The sequence below is a fragment of the Prionailurus bengalensis genome, chromosome B2 (genome assembly GCF_016509475.1).
Source record: "Prionailurus bengalensis isolate Pbe53 chromosome B2, Fcat_Pben_1.1_paternal_pri, whole genome shotgun sequence".
Lineage (NCBI taxonomy): Eukaryota > Metazoa > Chordata > Mammalia > Carnivora > Felidae > Prionailurus > Prionailurus bengalensis.
The window spans coordinates 104,792,663-104,809,797 of record NC_057349.1 but is presented as its reverse complement, the minus strand read 5'-3'; the positions used below and the strand labels follow the sequence as shown (position 1 = coordinate 104,809,797).

Genomic DNA, 17,135 nt, shown 5'->3' with positions numbered 1-17,135 from the left:
TTTTCTCGCTATATTTAAAGTTCTTTTTCATTCCTTACTTATATTCAAGCACTCTTCCATGTTTCCAATCTTCAAATACTCACCAATGACAAAATTTAATTTTTTCTTTTCACTGCCTTTCACATTCTCAACCATTTTTATATGTACTTTTTTTGATTCTCATTTTTGTCTCACAGATCATAGTTCTTTGGCACCAAAATCCCTGAGTACTTTCCAAATGTCCTCTCATGAATCATAATCAAAACTCAGAATACCACAGACTTGGTCTGTGAAACAATGATACATACATGTAATTAACCCAAAGATGCAGGCACTGTCTTCTTAGGACTTGCCCATCTCAGTTATTGGCAACCAATCCTGCCAGCAATTCAGGCCCAAACTCCCGCTCCTTCCCTTACCTACTCTGTCTCTGTGTTTAAACCATCAGCCAATTTTGTTGACTCCATCCTCAAAATATACCTAGAATCCAGACACTTTCGCCACTGCCATAATGCCTAAGCCACACCATGTCTTGCCTGAATCACTGCAAAAGCTTCCAAACTAGTCTGCCTGACTTCACCCTTACCTCCCAATGGCCATTCTCAACACAGGAGCCGGAGCCATCCTTGTTCGATCACAATTCAGATTATGTCACTGCTCCATTTAAAACCCTCCAACGGCTTCCCCATCATTCAGAGTAAGAACCAAAGTGCTTACAATCGCTCTCAAGATACAACATGGCCTGGCCCCGTTGCCTCTCTGCCTTCACAACCTACAGCTCTTTCTCTCTTTCCCCATTCTAGCCATGTGGCATCCTTGCTCTTCTGGTACACATGGGACACGCTCCCTCCTCAGCATCTGTGTGCTTGTTCTTTCTGCTTAGAACGCTACCCCCAGACATCTACATGGCTTGCTCTCTCACCTCCTTTAAGTTTTTGTTCAATGTCACCTTCTCAGTGAGGTTGGCTGTGTTCATTTTACTTAAGTCAATCGTCACCATCCCCTAACTCCCTTCCGGGTTTTATTTTTTCTTTATAGCACTAATAATCTTCTAATCTACTATATAATTTACTTATTTCTTTTGTGTGCCTAGCTCCATCCTCTAGAATTAAGCTCCAGGGGATCACTTTGCTTCCTGCTATATCCCTAACACCTAGAAGAGTGCCCAGCTCTTAAGAAACATGCAAAGATCATTTACTGAATAGATTAACTAATGTGTCAAGATGTAAACCTTTAAAAACTGAGGGATAATTATGTATATAATCATATAACTATACAAACATAACTACATATAGAGAAGTGATAAAATTCTTTGTGTACCAAGACAAACCCTTTGGAGGTAAAATGTACTACAACCTTGACCCTTTCAAGGTTACGCAGGGCAATGATTACGGTTTACTGACAGCTGGCACCATAGCCTCTGCCTTCTCAACCCTCCCTTGAGCACAAAGCTCGCACTATAAGTGAGAGGTACTGCTGTGCCCCTAAGTCTTGCCACGTCCTTGTTAAGGTGCCTGGCCCACCTCAGATCTCACTCCTCACCCAGAGTATCTCATTTGGTTTCCCAACAGTCCATGGATGGTTTGCCTGGGTTTTTCTCAAAGCCTTTTTCTAAACGCCACCTCAAAACTTTCAGCCCATTTTACATGGGGTTAGACATTCCACCACTTTTCCCATCCACTCCTGCCCAGACCGGGCAGGCCTCTCCTTCCACTGGCTAGTTGTCTTGGTGCTAAGACTTTCACTGAGGTTGTTCTGTTTTGAAATTTAGAGTGATTCCCTTCATGACCCTCCTTTTAACTATATTCCCAAAGATTATTATTATTATTATTATTATTTAATGGTTTGGTCTAAGGGCTTTATTAATGCTGCTATTTACAAATAAAAAAAAATTTCCTGTACTGCTGACATTTCTTTTATCTGGAGAATTTAAAAGAATAAAGATGCTTTCTAATGAATTATTATTTCTTGTACATCTATACCACTCCTGTTATTTTGTGCTAAATATCTTATTACGGTGAGTTTCTATACATATATAAAGTGTTACTACTAGGAAACAATCTTTAAGGAAAAGAAAAGCTTTACTAAACTGCTGGAGACTCTGATAACTGGGCAGAAAAGAATAAGCACTGGCCACAGATCCACAGGCCAAAAAAAAAAAGTATCCTGCCAGAAATACCCCAAGTCAGAGCCTATAATATGGCCAGATATTTAACGTTTGTGTCTGTATGTCCAAGGTCATGCATGCTTAACTGGATATCTTGGTGAATATCCAGTTGACTTGACTGTCTACATTTCATACTATCTTTAGCATCTGGGAATCTGGCCCCATTCTCCACATCTCCTAATCTACACATATGCCTCTCATATCTGCCCTACCCATTTCACCCAATCTCTGCTCACAGCCAGGTCCCACCTAGCTGTTTCTTTTGGTCAAACCTGATGGCATTCTCTTCGTTGAGCTGGATGCTGGAGAAAACGCCTTTTGTACTAATCCTTTTGTAAACTTTCTTCTCAGGTCTAGTCCTAAATGAATGTGGAGGCTAGATGACCACTTGTCAGGCAATTCCTGAGTTAAACGAGGCAGGGGAGGGGGACCAGGTGTTCATTCTACCTCAATCCCAACTATAAACCTGAGGCATCAACTTCTATCTTACCTCTGCATATCTACCCACTCACTCATCTCCAATCGACCCTTTAGTAAAATCCTTGCTGTTGATACTGTGGACTTTTGCCTCTTTCCAAAAGTATTCACTTCTTCCTTTATCACCTATACTTTGGGACAGTGATATATCTTTCAAATTTATAGGGAAGACTGAAATTATCCAGTGCAAGTATAATGTCCCTAAACTTATCTCTAATCCCCAAATGGAAAGAAGTCACAGAGACTACCATGCTGAGAAGAAGAAAGAAATGCAAAAGATCCTTTCAGAAGACAGGGACATATTGATATCCCAAGGCTCTTTGTGGCATGTCCATCACTGTGACTATTCAGGGAATGGTGCAGGTCTAAGGCAAAGAGGAGACAGAAGAGCCAATGAAAGCCTGTTGTCTCTCATATAGACCTACAGATTCCTCCCCTTTCCCACAATCCTTTTGGCACACCATGGTCACCGTATGGTAGACTCAAAAGATCTGACTTGGAATCTGTTATGAGTTGAACCATGTCTTCTAAAAGTTCACTAAGTAAAAGCCCTAATCCACAGTACCTCAGAAAGTGACCTTATTTGGAAACAGGGTTGTTGCAGATACAATTAAGATAAGGTCATACTGGAGTAGAACGGGCTCCTAATGCAGTATGACTGGTATTTTTAAAAAATAGGAAATTTGGAGACAGAGAGACACACAGGGAGAATGCCACATGACGATGAAGGTAGAGATAGGAGTGAAGTATTGCCAAGTCTAGGAACACCAAAGATTGACAGGAACCACCAGAAGCTAGCAGAAAGCCGTGGAATAGAGAGTCTCTTCCATGGCCTTCACAGGAACCAAACTGATCAACACCTTGATTCTGGACTTCTAGCCTCTAGAATTGTGAGACGATAAATTTCTGTTGTGAAAGCCACTCAGAAGCACTTTGTTACAGCAGCTCTACCAAACTAACATACAGTCCTAGCTCCACAATTCTCTCATTTCTAAAGTAGAGGTCGTATTTCTTATATCTGAACCAGAGGCTGCTATAAACAAAAAATATATATAGCGCTTACCAAATGCCAGGAACCATGTTAAGTATTTCACATGGATTAACTCATTTAATCTCACCACAGCCCATAATGTAGATACTAATATCATCCTCTTTTTACAGATGAGGAAACTGAGGCATAGGTGGTTGAGTATGTTACCCAAGGTCACATAGAAAGCGAAGGAGCTGAGAGAGAAACCCACAGGCTGACCATACTACCTACAAAACAAGTGTCTTTGTAAACTACAAAATTCCTTACAAATTAAAGAATCACCATTATACCACCTTCCTACTCAAGAGCCTCTATTCCAACAACAAAACAAACAAATTTCTCATGCAAGAGCTTCCATAACCTAACACTTACCTACCTTCATTTTATCACTCATTTCTTCCCTATGCAAATTCTCTCTTCACACTTACCTGCTCTTCCTTGAGTACAACTCACATTTTGTTCTTTATTCCCACTATCACTCTCTTTCATGGGGCTCCCCCTCTGTGCTGCTCCACACCCGACCTCTTTTCTTTTTCAAAGAACACAAGGTTCTTAATGAAGCCTTCCCTGGCAACTCCATCCATAAGTGGTCTCCCCTCTGGCCTCATACCTGCATTGTTCAATATTCTTTGAGAAATCAGAAATAATGCCAGCCAAGAAGATGCTTACAACACCATCTTAGAAGATGGCAAAAGAAATAAAATTTTTACACACACCACTAAAATAAAAAGGAGGATGTATGCAAGAGAATGACAAAGTACTACTGAGATTTAGAGAAGTTAACACATCTGGCTAGGGTGGAGAAAGAAGGATGTACTGAGAAGGGGGTACCTGAATTGGACCTAAAAAGGTGTCAATAAAAATGTCTATAGCTTTATATGTGTTTACTAATGTATGCATTTAGTACTAATTGGTCTTTTCCTATAGTGTCATGTACCACTGACTACATGCAATACGACCTTCAAGAAGTACTTGTGGAAAACAATGAAAGAGTAGATGCAGAATGAAGAAAGGAAACAGAATGTTATAGGAGAAGTGAATTCCCACGCTTCTCTCATGTTCTCCCCAAACTTCTCCTTTCTCAGCCACTCCCTTTCTCTGCTGACTCCTCTGCCAGTGCTTTGGTTCAGCTGCCCTGTTTGTGATGCTTTCTCCCTTCCCCTTTTTGGCATAAAGTCCCCTGAGGCCCAATTCATTCTCCGCTCCTGGATGGGTATTCTCTGCCTATGTAATCCTACAGCTCTCTCCTTCCTGCAATTCTACTGCATGCATTCGGCCCTTTCAGCACTTAGTTGTTCTCATCAAGTTTCATACTTGATTATCCTTCTCCAACCAGACTTTATAGCTCCCCAAGGCTGGAAACCCATGTCATATTTATTTTGTATGTTTCCCCTCTTTGCCTCCACACAGACGTCCCTTCAAACACAGAAGTACCTGGCAAATACTTGCTGAATGACTAAACCCTTTCAGTATTTCTATCGCTTAAAGTATAATGTTCTTTCATCTAACTCTCCAGGTTCAAAAGTACACTGGAAGAAGTTATATATCAAAGCATTCATTCCCAAGTAACACAGACTTATCTCTTCTAAAACTTGCAATCACTGAACCAAACTTCAGTGGCTTCACCAACAAGAAAAAAAAAGGTGTAGGCACACAAAGAAGGATCTGTTGGGGCGCCTGGGTGGCGCAGTCGGTTAGGCGTCCGACTTCGGCCAGGTCACGATCTCACGGTCCGTGAGTTCGAGCCCCGCGTCGGGCTCTGGGCTGATGGCTCGGAGCCTGGAGCCTGCTTCTGATTCTGTGTCTCCCTCTCTCTCTGCCCCTTCCCCATTCATGCTCTGTCTCTCTCTGTCCCAAAAATAAATAAACGTTGAAAAAAAGAAGGATCTGTTATATAACCACCCTGATGCTGCCAGCTCAATTCAGCTTCTTTAGGCACAGGATTTATCATCTTATGGCAACTTAGTAGTATAAATACTATACACATTGCTTCCCCAAGAAAGAGATACTGAGTGGACCAACTTAACCTGAAACTTGGAAGATGAAATCCAACAAGTAGAAGTGAAATTGAATTTGTAAAGTTCCCACGTTCCTACAGCAGATACTCAAAATACTATTAGTTAATTTGAATCTTATATGGAATAATTCTATACAAGTCACAGTAAGTCTAAAAATGTTAACGGTGAAAATCCTAGAACTCAAATGGTTCTAGGTTATTAGAACACATGGTTATTAACATGTGATGAATCCAATCTGAACAATGCTGATTTTCTCAGAGGAAACAGAGGTGCTTAAAATTTCACACCAGTGTTTAAAAACATTTTTTAATGTTTATTTATTTTTGAGAGAGAGAGACAGACAGACGGACAGAGTGCCAGCGGGGGAGGGGCGGAGAGAGAGGGGAGACACAGATTCTGAAGCAGGCTCCAGGCTCTGAGCTGTCAGCACAGAACCGAACACGGGGCTCAAACTCAACCAACGTGAGATCATGACCTGAGGCGAAGTAGGACACTTAACTGACTAAGCCACCCAGGCACCCCTAAATTTCACACTAATGTTTAAGAAAGGACAAATGGGGAGTATTGCATAAAAGCAACAGATTGGTTCTTATTTTGCTCTCTACTTCTACTGGGTTTCTCAGTAGAATCAATAGGCTCTAACTTGTGGAAGACTTAAAAGTAAAGATAAAGGAGGGAGAGAAGAAATTAACCTTACCACCAAAGGGGCCAGCAAAAAGACACTTGTACCTAAGATAACTCTGCAGGTTTTTCAGTGCTTCCAAGAATCAGAGTTGTCTTTGAAAAGGGTCATGGTGAAAACATTTCAAAACTGCTTTAAAACCATGGGCTGTAAAAGTAAGTTGAAACACTTAATTCCAATTGCCTAAGACACTGACTTTGCTGGGCTTCACTTCTTGCCCAGTGACCCAATAATGGCTGAGAGTGCTTTTTCCAACACCTAATGTCGCATCCAAATGAACCTGCTTTTAAGATAATTACATCTTAAGGACTAATTTTAATATTGAGAAAAAACAGAACCACCGGCCTGACACCACAGAATCAATTCTCTTGGAGATTCTATCTTCCTAAAGAAAAACGAAGTTCACATTCTGTTTTTATAAATACCATTATTATTTTTAACCATAAATACTGTAATAAGAAGTCTGGTAAATGAGAAAAGTTTCCAGACTCTTTCTGACATAGGCAACCTCTGTATTTTGACCAAATAACTGATGAATGCCCCATATGTTCCTGTGGCCACTACTGACAGTCTAGTTATACTATAAAAAATGGAGCAGAAAAACAGAAAAGATATTACTGAAAAGCCCAAATGGAATACTAGAGTCTGATGCCAAAATCTTTTAAGGTTTTCTAGATTAAAAAAGAAATGTGGGGAAAACCGACCTGTTTGGGGGAGAACAGATTAAGCAGAGAGAAGAGGAATTTTCAGATATTACAATGTGTACCTGAATAAAGGCTGCGGGACTCTTACACATGATAAACATTTAGCCAGTGAGCAAATACTTTGTTCTAATAAACAAAAATGCTAAGTAGAAACTATGAAGGCAACTTGTGTTTCAAACACAAAAACTGACCATTTCTTCTATATTCCTATACTTAAATCCTTTTTAATTCCCATGATTTTCATATCCAGATGAGCCAAACTCATAAATTTAGAACCTGAGAAGACAAAAGCTAATATCCCTCCAGGACAGCCTCACTTAAATCTTTCTAAACACAGAAAAACTCAAAGGCCTCCTTCAGAAAGCCATTCTAAAGGTTAAAACATTCAGAAAAACTTCCCTGTATTTAGCATAAATCCCTCTTGATGCTTGCTGTAAGTCGATTTCCTCTATTTTTTCTTCAGGGAAGATGGAAAACAGCTGTTCAACATTCCCTTTCAGGCTACTTTTTCCTTCCGGCCAGGCCCATTCCCCCCCAGGGAGAAGTGTAAACACTGCAGGTGATTCCAAAATGCAGCTGGCCCCCAGGCTGCATGGTTGGTGAGTCTGGCCCCTTTTGTACCTCCTGGAATGATATCATTAAACAGCAAAGGCCCCAAGAAAAGTTCTTCACCAGAATTTGTGGAATTCTAGAAATCCATTACTTACAGTCTATTCTCAGTAGACTCTAACAATAAAAGTGCTGTTCAAGAAGAAAGAATTACAGTCAGAACTGTGAAGAAGGTAAGCAGTATTGTCCCGCAGCCAGGCTGTCTTCACTACTGCTCTACCCGGTGTGTCAGGGTGTTGAGTGTACCTTGGCATGGGACACTTTTAAAGTACTTGGTGATTTTTATCATGCAATTCTTGAGTTTCTTGTCACTGACGCAACTTTCTGGATGCAAGCTAACTTTAGCAATGCAATAACCCTTTCCATACTTCAACCTAAGGGAGTGTCTTAATTTTTTAAAATTTAATTTAAGGAAGCTCCACATCCAACGTGGGGCTTGAACTCACAGCCCTCAGATCAAAAGTCACACTCTCTACTGACTGAGCCAGCCAGGCGCCTCAGGGAGTATCCTCAATCAGTGTCAATCTGTAGTCTGTTACTTTTGTAAATGAGTAATTCCTGCTAGATTCACAACATAATCTGGAGATTACTATGTTTTACACTAAAATTTATACAACCAACCTAATGTTTTTACCTCCCACTTCATGAATTGCTAACAAATACCCCCATTTTTCTTGCAATAGCCATTAGACTCCCAACAGTAAAGCCAGTATATGGCCTGTGTACTTCATCAATAAAAATATTATAGACCCACAAGCTTGGTAAGCCCATTTCCTTTACAAATTCCTTTTAAGAGTTATGAAATGCTGATTCAACTTTGTTGTGGTATAACATCTGCATGCATTAAGTGCCTTTTGCTTAGTAGCTAAGTTTGTTACACATGAGAAAAATGCAGAAGCATTGATTTAATCAACAAATACAAATTTACAACGCTAAGCCATCTGCGTATGCAATGAATATTTCAAATAGAAAGATTTCAATGACAGCAATTTAACTGATTGCGGACCTATTCAATTTCTATTAAAGAGCAATGTGTACCACTTTAAACACACACAGGGAATCCTACTAGGTTTCTCTGGCTACTTTTTTCACATTAACTGGGGGAAAGAGAGGCACTATTCATTCCTTAAATAATATGAAAAAAATTTGGTGGGGTTGGGGGGCACCTGGGTGGCTCAGTCTGATGTCTGCTCAGGTCATGATCCCACAGTTCATGGGTTTGAGCTCCACATCAGGCTCTCTGCTGTCAGCACGGAGCCTGCTTCAGATCCTCTGTCCCCTCCGTCGCTCTCTGCCCCTCCCCTACTGGTTCTCTCTCTCTTTCTTTGTTTCAAAAGAAATAATAAACTTAAAAAAAAATTTTTTTTTGGCATGCAGACATATACGTTCAGTTGCAAACTCTCTCTGACCCTGTCTAGTAGGAAGCAGATGGACACAAATAACCTACAGTGGATACGTCGTATATATGTTAATTAACTGTATATATGCCTTCTATTTTTTTTTTTTAATTTTTTTTTCAACGTTTATTTATTTTTGGGACAGAGAGAGACAGAGCATGAACGGGGGAGGGGCAGAGAGAGAGGGAGACACAGAATCGGAAACAGGCTCCAGGCTCTGAGCCATCAGCCCAGAGCCCGACGCGGGGCTCGAACTCACGGACCGCGAGATCGTGACCTGGCTGAAGTTGGACGCTTAACCGACTGCGCCACCCAGGCGCCCCATATGCCTTCTATTTTTTAAAAACAGGACCATACTTACCTGATGGTTATAACCATTCCCAAATATAAAATGTCAAACAAACTACACTTATTATCAGTATGTTTATAGTTCTACCTATTACTGAAGAGGCAAATCTGTTCTTTCAGGAATTGTTTACTAACATTTGATGACACCAAGTTCATGCTTACAAAATCTCTCAAAGGAGTTGAAACAACTAGAAGGAAATCCAGTGGTAATCTTAACACACATTAAAACTCACAGTGTTATTCTGAATTAAGAACTGAACAAACTATTTTATTCAAGAAATAAACAGATGGCTTCAACTCTCTTTTCTTCTCTTGCCAAATTAAAATCATTCCCTTTTCTCCTTTGTGATCTCCACCAGGCTCTGCAAACACTCTGCCTCCTGCAGGTTTATACTCTTCTGGGCGTCTGAAAGAGGATCTGGATTCCACACCCTCAACAGGCTGGAGCTTGCCTTGAGAGGCAGGAGCAAGCCACGCCATGGGTAAAGCACCCAAAGACCTGAAGTCAGCTAATGAGGACTGAGCGGTGAGCCTAGGGCTTTGCAGGAATTCGAGAATTAGAAGAGAATTCCATTCCCACAATGGAATCCTTACAAAGCCCAGAGTGGAAGTGGAGGGAGCTGTAGGAAGGGGGTCTGTAAAAAGCCAGTGTACAGAAGTCTGGAAAGCACATAAGCATTTGACAGGAGCTGACAGTCCCTGGACAGTAGTGAGTAGTAAAGGAGATAATAAACTAGATCTGTAGGAAAATGAAATGTAAGAGTCTTTAATAACATGCACTTGGAGTCATAAAGGAGCAAAGTAGAATTAAATGTGTAACATAGTTTCCTCTCATGTTTAAGGTAGACCACTAATTACTTGTAAAATGATTGACAAGTCTCTTACCCTCACAGTACTTTCATTTCCACACCCCTAAAATGAGGATAAGACACCTGCTCTATATCACTCTCCATTTCCACTATGCTAAAATATGAAAATATAAGATTTGAAAAAAATTTTAAAGTACTAAGCAATTAAAAAAAAATTTTTTTTAATGTTTTATTTATTTTTGAGACACAGAGAGAGACAGAACGTGAGCAGAGGAGGGGCAGAGAGACAGGGAGACACAGAATCTGAAACAGGCTCCAGGCTCTGAGCCGTCAGCACAGAGCCGGACGCGGGGCTCGAACTCACGGACCGTGAGATCATGACCTGAGCCGAAGTCATACCCTTAACGGACTGAGCCACCCAGGCGCCCCCTAAGCGATTTTTAAATGCAAGTATTAGTATAGCCATATGATCTATCAGGGACTTTTCCGTTCCTTCAATTGTCCACACACATATGAATTTGTAAGCAAGAATTTATTAATCCTAATGGCCCCTCTTGACCTAATACATTCCACTAGTTTGAATCTTTTCTGTAACACTTCTCCACTGCGAGCTAACCAAACCAATCTTCTATACGAGACTAGAAGTTCTTAAACAGTAAATTTAGATGGGCCAGAATATGGGACTGAGTTTATTCGGTAACAGATTTTCTTCAAAGAACAATTACTTCAATTAAAGATATTATCCACTTAATGCAGAGTTTAATTTTTAAAAGGGAATTTCCTCTTAGAATTGGGCATTAGAGTTGGTAAGACTTTTTGAAATTCATCCATTTCCAATTATTGCTGTCACCAAATGGACGCATGGATCAGTGCCTCAGGAATCTGGGATTTTTAATCTCTATTTCCTATTCTGCCACTACTAACTCACCAAATGAATTGCATGGGGAAATAATTTCTCTTTATGGTACTCTGGGCTTATACACTTGCCTAATTGCTATGTTGGGCACTGATTCTAGGTTTAGAGAATTTTATTGTGTCATCCAAACATCTGCTGGTAATTTGGTGACCCCCAGTTAGGGGAAGATAATGTAATTCCAAGATGAGAAAACCCTAAGGCATCAGTAACAAGAACTGTTCTGTCCTCTGTTTGCACACACTCCTTCAGAAGGCTGATGCCCATCGAACCTCATCATGTGCCCTACCCAATCCTTCAGAATAGTAAAGGTCCAGCCCCTTTCAGTAAATGAAATACCAATATCCACCACGATGATGTTCTTCACCTCCTCAAAGACCTGCCACAAACACATCCCAGGACAATAACAGTATTTCTCTGTTTCACTGGGGAGGAAGGGTTGAAAAAGAGTAAGAATACCAATTATATTTTAGACTCAAACATGCTAATGGTTAAGTAATACTTCATATATGCTGCAATGATGAAATGCTAGTCTTTTACTAGTTCTTTACCCCCTTTGAAAACATTGATTACTGATATACTGAAATGCAAATCTAAATATTTTATCCTTTATTCCTTTCCAATCATTGCTGTAATTGTAATACTGAATGGGAATAATGTAATATCATTCACACAACACAGTGTGATCCAAAGCAGTACAAATAAATACCAAAATAATCCACTAAAGAGTACATTAAGATATATATAAATATTTTATTATGTAATTGCAGAATGCATTTTCACCTATGATACAAAATACTTTTTCAGAAATTAAATAATCTTTAAAAAAAAAAAAAGCACAGCAGGGGAGGGTGCCTCGGTGGCTCAGTTAGCTAAGTGTCCCACTCTTGATTTTGGCTCAGGTCATGATCCCAGGGTCATGGGATCAAGACCCACATCAGGCTCAGTGCTGAATGTGGTGCCTGCTTGGGATTCTTCCTCTCCTTCACTCAAGGGCAAGCATACACACACACACACACACACTCTCTCTCTCTCTCATTCTCTAATTAAAATAAATAACAGACAAACAGAAACAAGTACTGGAGGAGGAAGGACATCTGTAAAGTTCAGAACTTCATGGATGACCACCATGTCCCCTCCAGGCAGCACTGCAAAATACTGAGTAGCCAGACCACAAATCTCATTGAAAACCTGTATTTGCTAATCTGTGGACTAATTTTATAAGTCACTATAATGGTCCTGACCTCATGTGGCCAACCCAGCTGACTTCTCACCAGGTGTCTTCCCACACTAGGCCCCTAACCTCAGAGGGAGGAACATTAAACAGCTTTCACCCAGCAGAACCAGCAAAATCCTAATAATCCTCAGGGTGGCAAAGGCCTATACTGTTTGTTGCAAATTTCCCTTTTTTTGTCCAAATTCTTTTTTTTTTTTTGGAGAACTCCCTTTTATTTGGTGACCGTACTATCAATACTTATTAATCTGAATGTAAAAATGTACTTTGCAGGCCACTGTTTTTATTTAATTAACCAAAAATTGATGATACTGATACTGACATGATATGCCCATCAATGGACAATGACACTTCCCAAGCTCAAACTCTCAGGTGCTTTTTATTTATGTTTTCTCCCTTTCCACGTTGGAAGCTTCAAGAGAATTAGGGCAGTTTCTTACACATCTCTGTATATCCCCTCAATTACCAGCAGTGTCCTGCACTTTTTGCTGTACTCACACAAAGGGGTCACTAGATGCTGGAGGCATTAAATTTCATCTTTTCTCCATTTATACTAAAACACATCTAACCTACACACTTCATAAAAGGACTTGTGCCTGTATGGTGAACTTGAAAGAAAAAAGTTAACACATGACAGACAAATGGTCAGATAATCCTGTATTTTATTCTTTCATGAGCATTACATTTTTGTGATCCCATTTTGGGAGTACTGTCTGAACATTCTACCAAATACTGCACATATAGCATTTCAGAGGTTATCACTTACTAAGACATAAAAAAAACAAAACAAAACAAAACAACAACAACAACAACAAAAACTGAAGGGGACTCCCGAAAAATTAAATTCTGTCAAAATTCTAAGTGAGAACGTCCATTCTCAAATTTAATGTATCATTAACTAAGCCATGACTAACAACAACAACAAATTTAAGAACTTCATTACACGAAGATCCCTAGAAATTAAAAGTGTCACTTCCTGACCTAAGGAATCCCAGGTAAACTAGGCTCACCTCCTGCTTTTAAGCAGTGGGTTTGGTTTCAACCTTTAATGCCAGCCAGCCAGCCCAAGCGGAGGCTGCTGCCTCAAATGAGCGATGAAAACGAGAAAGTTCTCGGGTCACAAACTTAGCTCGGATTCCAGCCGCGACAGATCTCGAGCCCATGTGGCATTGCTTACAGAGCTTCCCAGCCTGTGAGTCAGGCGTCCCACCACCACCACCACCACCACCACCACCACCACCAGGAGCTGCCTGCGAGTGAGGTTTACCCACAATTTCTCCCGGTTCGGGGGAGCCAAGCGGCGCTGGAATCCAGCATCTGGGGAGGTGGGGGGGGGGGGGGGGGGCGCTCGGGACAGGCTCCCCGGGCTTCCGCAGCCGCACAGAGAGGCTACCCGCGCCGGGGTCCGCACACACGACAATCACCAACCCCTCCCCAACTAGCAGGGCACGCAGGGAAAGCAGGGCGCGAGGCTGTGCCACCCAGCCGGCCGAAGAAGCGGGAGCCCCGTGGGCTGGCCGGGAAATCGCGGCGCCGAGGCACCGAAAGCGATCTCGGGGTCCTCACCGTGCGCCGACTCTGCGCTGGGCGCTCAAGGGCTGGGAAGGGGCTAGGAGCTGCCCGGACGCGGGAAGCCCACGGCGCCGGCTCCACGCCTCGCGCGCCCTCCAGCAGCCCAGCCGCGCAGGGCCCGGGCGCGCAGCCCGCGCCGCTCCGCGCGGGGCAGGGGACGTGGCTTTCCGCCTCCCGCCGGCACCCTACGACCCGCCCGAGACCCCGGAAGAAAGATGAGCCGCGCGGGGCCCAGAACGGCGACCGCCGCCGCCCCTCCGCTTACCGCTCCCCGCCGCGGCTTCGTCCTCCCGGGCGTCGCCTCCCCAGCCTCGGCCCCGGCTCCGCGGCCCCCTCACTCCACGGCGCCCGGGCCCCCCGGCGCCCTCTGAGCCGAGCCCTCAGCGCGCCCGCCGCGCCTCGGGTGCCGGTGGGCGCCGCGCCACGGGATGCGCCGCTTCAGCCTCGGGCGGCGCTACTGCGAGCCGAGCGGGCGGGTGGGTGAGGGGTGTGGGCGAAGGAGGAGGAGGAGGGCGGGACGCGGCGGGCGCTGAGGCTCGGCTAGAGGGAGGAAACCGCAACGTCACCAGAACCCGGGGAGGCGAGATGGGGAGGGGGAAACGGGGACCCCCTTCCCCGCCGGACCCCGACCTCCGGCCCGCCCTCCTTCTTCTCCGCTCCTCCTCTCCTGGGACTCGCGGCTCGGCGCTGAGTTCGGCCTTCCCCTCCACTGGGGCCCCAACTCCAGGCACCCCTGCCTTGCCGGGCCTCTTTGGCTCCAACTTGCTCTCGTTTCTAAGTGACCCACACGTTTCGGGTTCGACTCTGGAATCGCCCCGAACAGAAAGATACTTTTGGAGGCCCAGAGGGGAGGAGCTGATGCTTCCGTCCAGCCCGGGGAAGGAAATCGAGGAAAACGCGGAGAACCTTGCTACCCGGGCTGTTGCCCACTCCCCTCCCCTTCTCCACAACAGTTACTCCTCCTTTCCTCCAGCATTTGGTTTTACTCTCAGAGAGTAAGGGAGGAAATCACCTACTTAGACGCAGTTCTCCCCTTTAACTGCACTAACGATCTTAAGATCACTAAAGCCGAAAGCACTGAACCCCGCAAACTGAACGGATTTTAATCATCAAAGGTAAAGGGGTCAGGGACAGAGCCGTTGTATGCAGTTTTTACCTTAACGCCCAGGCCCGCGTGGCGGGGAGAGGGAGGGAGTAAGAAGGAGAGGACAGAGATGTCTTATCCAACAGTTTTTCAGGTGGAGGATTTGTAACCTTAGTAGTAGTCGTCGCCGTCGTCGTCGTCGTCACAATCCCCCTTGGAGAAGTTTCCACTCTTTTCTTAAGCAGCCACTGAGCGCAGCCTGGTCTAACCTGGCTCCAGGGAGGTGTTCTAAAAGACCTAAGGCCTAACTTGCTTCCCTCCGTATTAGCGTGTAATCAAACCTACCAGAGCCAGGCTGTACAAAAGTGACAGATGTTTACCCATTCATTAGAATTGGAGATGTTTTACCTGAGAGCAGTGTCTTTTCTTCGTTCACTTCCAAGTGCTTTGTTTGAGCTCTAAAGGGCCACCTCCATTTCCCCTGTCCTCGCAGGTTCTCAAGACCTTCAGAGAAGTTTCCACCAGGCCACATTAGGGAAAAAAAGTGGATGTCTCCTCTTATGCTTCTCTTTTTCAGAAAATGCATATGAAGAGAGATTACTTACCAACAGGTCAAGAGGAAGTGGTTTTATTAAATCTTTAAATGTTCACACAGGTAAACCACTGTTTTGCATAAACTTCCAAAAGGTTTAAAGGTGACCTGTGGGGCTGAGAAGAAAGGACTTTCTAATTTAGATCTGGCTGTAATCTGGTTTAAGTGCTTATCTTGCAGTTTCCTACCAGAGGCCTTAGAAAACTGACTGCAGAGCTTTAGTTTCCTCATCTGTAATGTAGAGATACAATCCCTCCATTGAACCCTTATACAGAGGATACAATAAAAATAGCTAATATTTGAGAGTTACGACATGCCAGACGCTGTGCTAAGGGATTTAAATGTATTAATTCAATTATTAGGATTAATTGTAAAAGTGCCTAGCTGTAAAAGGTAATCCAGAAGTTAATTTCCACTGATCTTCTCAAACTTGGGAGACACTTTAGAAAAAGCATCTGGTTTGATTTATTTAATTTCTCAACAAAGTAGTCATCTAGTTCAGTGTGTTTCCAACCTAGATCATTAAATTAGCAGAGGGGCTTTGATAAAAATACTTTTTTAATGAGGGCTCCATACCAAACCAATAAATCAGAATCTCTAGGGGTAGTAGTATCTAAGCATAAGCATTTAAAATCTCTTCCCAGGTAATCATAATGTGCAACCAGGATTTAGAACTCTTCAAAAGTGTTAGTACCCGTTGTCATTTGCTCCCCTCTTCACCCCCAGTTTTGCCTTCAATTGATTGGAATCTGTTTCTGGATAACATCTACTCTTGCAAAGCCTGCCCCCCACCCCCCACCCCATACAACAGGCCTCGAAGATCTGCCATTCTGGTGTTTTCCAGGAAGCATCTGGCACATCAGTTCCACAGAAGAGTGCTTCAGTGTGCCTGGGTACCTACCAACTCCATCAGCTCTTCCTCATCCTTTCTGAAGAGCTCTCGGAAGGCAGTTTCTTTTGTCATCGTCCCTCTCAAAATGTGACCCCAACAATAAATTCCAGGTTTCATCCCAAATAACACAGAGTAAAAAAATGGTTAATAGCTTTGTTCTAATTACGGTATTTCCTCAAGTAAATCCTGTGGGCTCTTATGGCAGCAGTATTACCCTGATGACTCCTATATTACAATCCACTAAAATTCTGAAGCAGTCGTCTTTTTCACAACTGCCCAGAAACACACCTTCCTGACCTATACTCATTATTGCTGGTGTTCATCACTTAACATGTGATTGATTCCATTAAGTTTGATTGTGCTAAGTTAGGCCTCTTCTTCTAGCTTGTTGACATGTTGAATATCACTGATGTAATTGAGTAATTCTACCTTCCAATTTTGTCTTCTGCAAATTCGGTCTGTGTGCCGTGTCATCATTCAAGTCCTCATTCCCAGGCACTTTCCACTGCCAACTGACACTGAATCAGCATGGTGTTGATGAATATTCTCATCAATGGAGAATCCATGTGTTACTTAATTATATTTTCTTTTGTCGTCCCAGAGCAGCAGCTAATGTGCATGTGTGCGT

At 42.9% G+C, this 17,135-nt stretch overlaps 1 protein-coding gene and 1 long non-coding RNA gene across 2 annotated transcripts in view; one reads left to right on the top strand and one right to left on the bottom strand.

The window, feature by feature from the left end:
- The window catches only part of DSE (dermatan sulfate epimerase), an 81,785-nt gene extending 67,482 nt beyond the window's left edge, over nt 1-14,303 (bottom strand). Inside the window, exon 1 of the mRNA XM_043592163.1 lies at nt 14,205-14,303. The gene's annotated coding sequence lies outside the window, so the exon portion shown is untranslated. The remainder of the gene's footprint in view (nt 1-14,204) is intronic.
- Nucleotide 14,304: 1 nt separating this feature from the next.
- Nucleotides 14,305-16,635, top strand: LOC122489899. Its single transcript, XR_006299038.1, has 3 exons — nt 14,305-14,415; nt 15,601-15,678; nt 16,342-16,635. It is a non-coding gene; the product is annotated as an uncharacterized LOC122489899 (long non-coding RNA).
- The last annotated feature ends 500 nt before the right edge of the window (nt 16,636-17,135 follow it).